Raw genomic sequence first — 8,253 nt, forward strand, 5'->3', positions numbered from 1 at the left:
GATGGACAGAACAAGCCAATAGCCTATGCAAGCCGTTCACTGACCCCAACAGAACGTCGTTATTCACAGATAGAACGGGAGGCTTTAGGATGTGTATGGGCAGTGGAACATTTTGACCTTACCTATGGGGGGCCAAGTTTACTTTACAAACAGATCATAAACCTCTCATTTACATGTTCAACCCTGAGAAAGCAACACTGTCACCACCGCGAATACAGAGACTTGGTTTAAGACTACTACCATATGACTACAAAATAGAACACATAGTTGGAAAGACCAATGTTGCAGATTCACTATCGAGACTTCCATTACAAGAGACAAGAGACTGCTGTGAGTATGTAGAAACATACGTGGACAGAGTGTTGTCAGTAACCCTGAATGAAATACAAGCCATAAGTATCGATGACATAAAACAGAAAATGACAGAGGATGACACAATGGAGAAACTAAAGTTAATACTGGAGACAGGAAAATGGCCAAACCCAATTCCAGAGGAATTACAGCCCTATAACAGATGTGCTGGAGACTTGAGCAGGTATGATGGACTTGTGCTGAGAGGACACAGGATAGTGCTGCCGAGAGCAATGGTGAAACAAGCACTGAGGATCGGACACGAGACTCACCAAGGGGTGGTCCGTACAAAACAATATCTAAGGAGCAAATTCTATTGGCCCAACATGGACCTTGATTTTGAGAGACTGATTAGAAACTGCTCCGCCTGTGTTCTTAACCAGCCATTACATGAAGATCAACCTCTTCAACCATTAGAGCTACCACCTAGACCATGGACCAAGATAGGTATTGATTTGATAGGTCCTATCCAGAACCAGTACATCCTAACCATGATAGACTACTATACTTCATTTCCAGAGGCTGTCATCATTTCTGACATTTCATCAGACACTGTAGTTGCAGAAGTAAAGAAGGTGTTTGCTGGATTTGGTTACCCTTTAGAGGCAGTCACTGATAATGGCGGGCAGTTTGTAGGAAACTGTTTTGAAGACTTCCTTAAATCCTGTGGAATCAAGCACATTAGAGCATCACCTTATTATCCAAAGAGCAATGGGAAAATTGAGAGATTTCATAGATACCTAAAGAAAGCCTTAAGAGCAACTAAATGTGAAGGAAAGGTGTGGAAAAAGGAGCTTTCACAAATTTTAATGGCATATCGCTCTACACCACACAGAGCATCAGGAGAGACGCCAGCCATGCTTATGTTTGGACGAGACATCCGCACCAAGTGTCCAACTCTGGAGAAGGCGAGTGAAGTACCAAAAGAAAAGGAGAAAACTGTTGATATCAGACGCCATCACACGGAGTACAAAACTAAAATGAAACAGTATGCTGACCAGCACAACAGAGCAAAGGAGCACAACTTTAAAGTTGGTGATGTTGTTTACATTGCTAGTATGGAGAACGGAAAGCTGGATTCTACTTTTAAAGATGTCAGATATGTTCTTTTGAGAAACACAGCCGACAATTCTTTTGAGCTGGTCAATACAGAGGATGGATCAAAAGTGATCAGGAATGTCAAACATCTACGACATACGCCCATTATAATGGACTTTGATGTTCCTGAGCATCCATTGGTTCATGCTCAAATCAACAGTGACTCTGTGGATGTGCCGATTGCTAATACCGACCATGCAACCGAGAGACCACCTGAACCGGACCCAGCTGTATCTGATATCATCACTACCAGGAAGGGCCGAGTGATAAGAAAGCCCATCCGATACAGAGAGACTTGAAAAGAGAGACTATAAGTTTGTTTGTTGTTATATGTGAGACAACTTGTATTGATGTAAAAAGAAAAAAAAATGTTTTTGTATTCTAAACAAAGGAGGAATATGTAGTATCGCTGTTATGTTATCGCGAGAACAGCAAATGACTAGAGAGCGAGCAAGGAACTAGCAGCTAACAAGAAACGGACATGTGGAAATAAAGGAGTTGAAGTTAAACAAAGACTGTTTTATTGAGGAACACAACAATTGCTGATGATTGGTTCCAAGACGATAATTGAAAAGCCGTGAAGTTGTGAAAGATCGAGCAGTACAGCCAAATGTAGGGCGTCACAGACTTTATTGCGGGAAAGGGGTGTTGGAAGGAATCAGTGGAGCGGCAATCGGACGGGGGTGTTCTCATGGGAGAGTGGCTGGATGACGGACCAGGCAGAATAGCGTTCAGCTGCGCTCCTCAGCGGGACGGGCTGGCTGCGGGCTAGAACACAACAACTGAGATGATCGGCCACGCAAGCGGGCGATCGAGGCAGACGGAACAAAGAACGTACCAAATAGGCAAGGGGAATCAGATGTACGCGGACAAGTGTTGTGCTCGATTTTGTTCAACCTGCCGCGGGAGTGCGCACGCCTTGTTTGGAAAGCGAAAAACCGATGCCGTACGCCGCAGGGGTGTCAAACTCCTTTCCTCGGGGGCCGGATCCCTACATGTTTTCCAAGTTTCCCTTGTTAAACACACCTGATTCAAATTGTAAAGTTCTTATGCTCCTTAAATAAGGCTTCAGTTGAACTTTATAGTAGCTTCAGCTAGTTGTTTATTTAATCACTCACGTAGTCTCATGCTAACACTCATCTTCTCCTGCCTGTGCATACATTCCGTCCTACAGAGTTCCCTTGAGGCTATACAGCCCTCTGTGGGTGATCGTCTGCAACCACATATCATTACATCCCCCTTCCAAACAGGCAAACACAACATGAACATATCGTGCAACACAAAATGTCGTCTAACCCATATACTCGATATGATGACAACATACCATTAACTTTTCTGGATCAAATCCAATGAATATAAAACACTGAATTGTTCTTCACATTTACACCACTGTAAAAGTCAATAACACATTTAACATACCAAATTCAGTACAAGTATGAACCTTTTTTATTTTTTTAATATTTTTTTTAATGTAACAGTGCCTAGTGCCAACAACTTTCTTTCACTTTATATTAGTTGAACAGTTCACTCTTGTTCTATGAGCCTCCCAGGGCTTTCTAGGTCTAGTAGACCTTCTGAGTGTCACAGTCATTGAGGAAGGTGAAGGAGGCTCACTGTGGTGCACATCTGGAGTAGCACCTTCTGGCTGTTCAGCTCCAACCTCCTCAGCTTGATTCTCAATGTCCCGAGTCTTTAGCAGACTCCTCCTGTTTCTCCTTGATACCTGTCCATTCTCTGTCTCGACCACAAAAGACCTGGGACCTACTTCACTGAGGACTCTGGCTTTTCTGTCCCAGGACTCAGGACCCTCAATCCTCACATCCCTTTCCTGAAGAGGTTCCAGTTGTGTTGCGGTTTTATCATAGTTCATTTTCTGTCTGTACTTGAGTCTCATTTGTTTGTCAGTCAGTCCATCTGTGTTTTTGTTATCATTGTGTCTTGAAATGTGTGGAAGTGTGGTGCGCAGCTTGCGATGCATGAGTAGCTCAGCAGGTGATGCACCACACTCCAGAGCTGCAGACCTGTAGCTTAGCAAAGCCAGGTAAGGGTCAGCTTTACAGTCTTTTGCTTTTTTCAACAGTCTCTTTACAATTTGCACCCCTTTTCCAGCTTGTCCATTAGCCTGTGGATACAACGGGCTAGAGGTGACATGTTGAAATCCATATACCTGTGCAAACTCACTGAATTCCCCACAGTCATATTGTGGACCATTGTCACTGACAACACATCGCGGAATTCCATGTCTGGCAAAAAAAACCTTTCATGTGTGTGATGACAGACTGTGCTGATGTACTGGATAATTGTGCAACTTCTGGATAGTTAGAATAATAGTCTATCACCAGAAGATAGTCCTTGCCATGCAGATGAAACAAATCTGTTCCCACTTTTTGCCATGGTGCAGTGGGTGGGTCTACGATTAGCATCGGCTCTTTTGTTTGTTTGTAATGATGTTTGAGACACGTTTCACACTGCTGTATCATCTCCTCAATGTCTTTGTTGATGCCCGGCCAAGAAACTGCTCTTCTTGCTCTCCTTTTGCATTTCTCCACGCCCAGATGTCCCTCATGTATTCGCTGAAGCATGTCCTGGCGCATGGATTGTGGGATGACAATCCTGTTTTGTCGCAGTAGCAGCCCATCCGCCACACACAAGTCCGCTCGCACAGGGTAAAACCCTGAGCAGACTCCTCTCGACCATCCATTCTGTAGATGGTGTGAAACTTTCTGCAGCAGAGGATCTTTTGCTGTCTCCTGTACAATTTTCTGTAGCATACCATCTGATGCTGGGAGTGAAGCAGTCACCATGTTTATGTGTGTTTCAGACTCATCAGTCACCGGGGTGACCAGCATGTCACTGTTTGGTGCTGGTGCTCGAGATAAAGCATCTGCCAGTAAAATATATTTTCCAGGTGTGTAAATAAGTTCAAAGTCGTAGCGCTGCAATGCCATCATCATGCGCTGAATTCTGGGTGACATGTCGTTAAGGTTCTTTTTTCTGATTGTGATGAGCGGTTTGTGGTCGGTCTCTGCTGTAAAGGTTGGCAGTCCATACACATAACTGTGAAACTTTCCACATCCAAACACTAACCCCAAAGTCTCTTTTTCTATTTGAGCATAGCGCTGCTCGGTTTCTGTCATTGATCTAGACGCATATGCTACAGGTTGCCATATGTCCTCATTCATTTGTAGCAGTGCTGCTCCCAAACCATCTTTCGAGGCATCAGTGGAGATCTTTGTGGGTTTTGACGGGTCAAAGAATGTGAGGACTGGCTCTGTAGTTACAGTTTCCTTTGATTTTTTCCACTCCCTCTCATGTCGATAAGTCCATTCAAATACTGTGTTGTGCTGTAGTAACTCCCTGAGGCATGCCGTTTTAGAGGTAAGATTAGGGATGAACTTGCCCAGGAAGTTGATCATCCCCATGGCTCTCAGGACACCTTTTTTGTCAGTGGGGGCAGGCATATCCAATATGGCTTGCACTTTTGACTGGTCCGGTTCCACACCTTCACTTGTGACTTTGTCTCCCAAAAAAGTCATCTCTTTGACACCAAAGAGACACTTGTCTCTATTCAGTTTTAGTCCATGCTTTTTGACTCTCTGAAAGAGTTTCTCCAGTCTTTCATCATGTTATTGTTGTGTTTTTCCCCAGACGACCAAGTCATCTATGTAAACTCTGGTGCCGTCCAGACCCTCTATCATGGACTCCATTGCTCTGTGGAAGATCTCTGGCGCTGATTTAATGCCAAATGGGAGTCTCAAGAAACAGTAACGTCCAAACGGTGTGTTTAAGGTGGTGTACTTGCTGCTTTCCGGGTCAAGCCCCAGTTGCCAGAATCCGTGAGAGGCATCTAGTTTACTAAGAAACTTAGCACCAGTCATTTCACTAACGATCTCTTCCCGTTTTGGGATCTGATAATGCTCTCTCTTTATGTTTTCGTTTAAATCTTTGGGATCAAGGCAAACTCTTAAGGCACCTGTGTTCTTCTTTTTGACACACGTGATTGAGTTGACCCAATCTGTGGGTTCTTCCACTCGCTCAATGACCACCATTTGAGTCATTCTTTCAAGTTCTTTTTTCAAGCCAGCTCTGAGTGGTGCTGGCACTCTCCTTGGGGCGTGCACAACAGGCTTGGCATCATCTTTGAGTTGTATTTTGTAAGTGTAAGGTAAAGTCCCATGTCCTTTGAAGACAGAAGAAAACTTCTCCACTATGTTTGCACTTCCCTCACACTGTTTTTGTTCCTGTCCTTTGTCTTGCATGACTACTTTAATGTTGTCAGTATTAATCTGATAGATCCTCTTTACTAGACCTAGATCCTCAGAGGCTTTGTCTCCTAAAAGAGACTCGTGTCCATTTGGCACAATGGTGAATAACAGGTTATGCTGTTTGCCTTTTGCCATTATTTTAAGTCTGCATCCACCTTTTGTCTGTATTGGCTGATTATTATAAGCCTTCAGGGGTGTGACTCTTTCTGTGAATTTTTTAGGCTTCTCAGTCAGTGCATTTAAATCTTTCTCACTGATCAAATTAGCTTTAGCCCCAGTGTCAATTTTAAATGTTACAATTGTCCCATTAACTAACAGTGAAGCAGTCCATTTGTCATCTGTTACTGTATTTACAGCCTGATCTGAACCATTGATTCTGGAAGACACTGTCTTAACGTCTTCATCGTGTGACACCATCTTTATGAAAAATGTGTCACTCAGATCATCACTGTCATCTGATTCTTCCTGCACTGTGTGCACACCCCGTCCCTTCTTAGAGAGACACATTCTGGCAAAATGGTTTTGTCCTTTGCACTTTACACATGTTTTTCCAAAGGCAGGACATTGTCTTGGTCTGTGTCGCTCACCACATCTCTTGCAAGTGAACATCTCCTTGTCCTTGTTTTTATTCCTGGTGTCACTGTTCTTAAATTTGCTCTGTGGCTTTCCTTTCACAAACACAGCGTTCACATCCTCGTTATCTTGGTGCGCAGCTCCGTGAGCAGGCTCCCTGAAAGTCAGTACCTGTTGTCGTGCAAGCTCACTGGCTTGACATATTTTTATGGCACCGCTAAGTGTGAGGTCTGTCTCCCTCAACATTTTCTCCCGGAGCTTCTTTTCATTTGTTCCAAAAACTATTTGATCTCTTATCATAGAGTCTCTGAGTTCTCCAAAATTACAGGACTGAGCTTTGATCTTTAGGTCGGTGAGAAAATTATCAAATGACTCACCCTGGCGCTGCACACGTGAGCGGAATACGTATCTCTCGTACGTTTCATTCTTCTTTGACATGCAATGCTCGTCAAATTTCTTTAAGACCTCTTCAAAGTTCTCTCCGTCTTCGGGTTGAGCAAACACAAAGGTGTTGAAGACTTCAATTGCCTCTGGGCCGGCGATGGTGAGCAGCATTGCTATTTTTCTTCCCTCCGCTCTTCGATCCACTCCGACCGCGGCGATGTACAGCAGGAACTGCTGCTTGAATGTCCTCCAACTTGCATCTACGCTTACAGTTAGTTTTAACTGACCTGGCGGTTTTACTGCATCCATTGTGTTGCTTCTTTTGTTTTATTTTTTATTTTTTTTTTAACCCCTTCCTGGTACCATGTAAAGTTCTTATGCTCCTTAAATAAGGCTTCAGTTGAACTTTATACTAGCTTCAGCTAGTTGTTTATTTAATCACTCACGTAGTCTCATGCTAACACTCTTCTTCTCCTGCCTGTGCATACATTCCGTCCGTCCTACAGAGTTCCCTTGAGGCTATACAGCCCTCTGTGGGTGATCGTCTGCAACCACATATCATTACACAAATGTCCAGTTCGTCCTCACTTTCAGCAGGAGCCTGATTAATTGAATCAGGTGTGTTTAACGAGGGAAACTTGGAAAACATGTAGGGATTCGGCCCCCGAGGACTGGATCCTGACACCCCTGCGGCGTACGGCGTCAGACAATTTTAATTTTTAGGATTATTCTCACTTGATGTTGAGGTAAAGTTTGGATTCTGTATGTCACCTTAAATGGCGACCTTGCAGCAGTGAGAAGACCCTAAGCTATTTTTGCGGTACAGAGAAGCTCTAGTTTCAGTAATGTGTAGGTACTTAGAATATGGAAGGGCCATTCGTCCGTGACCAGGAAGACCTATGTCCATGCCCTTTTAAGGGCATCGGAAGTAACCAGTAGAGTGAGACTCGAACCGCATCTGTTCTCTTACGAGGTACAAATGATGGGAGAGAACAGATGGAGAGAGGGGCAAGGGACAAGAGCATGAAGCGCGAGGGCTTTTTTGGGGGCGAACATCTTGGCTGTTGAGAGCTGAAACATCTTTGCTCTTGGGGCCACTCTAACTTTTGGAGAGACATCACTTTGACATCGGTTGAATAAAATCTTTTCCGTGTGTCACCGAAGTGCTTCTTTACCCGGCCGGGCCAGCCATCGTCCACTGAGTGTTTTTTTGGAGACCAGCGAAACAACAAAGACCATTCACCGCAATGTCTTTAAGTTCATTCGCGTTCTGTCGTTGAAGCGGGGTGCATTCAAAGACCAGAAATTTTCACTTCATCAAAAAGCAACGATATAATTACGTGAGCTCTTTGCATAAACCTCGATACAAAGAAACTCCTCTTTTTGGGTACCATTACATGCTACAAGGAGTATATATTACAAAGGAGACTTTATTCTTAATTGTGATCATCATTCATCCATCCATTTTATTACTCAGGGATTTTCAAAGCAAATTAATATTGTTGCATTTATTAATTTGCTTTAAAATGACAGCGCAATATAATTAAAAGCTGACACTATAGCAGGGGTGGGCAATTCCGGT

The sequence above is a fragment of the Syngnathus typhle genome, linkage group LG5, assembly GCF_033458585.1.
Source record: "Syngnathus typhle isolate RoL2023-S1 ecotype Sweden linkage group LG5, RoL_Styp_1.0, whole genome shotgun sequence".
In the NCBI taxonomy this organism is placed as follows: domain Eukaryota; kingdom Metazoa; phylum Chordata; class Actinopteri; order Syngnathiformes; family Syngnathidae; genus Syngnathus; species Syngnathus typhle.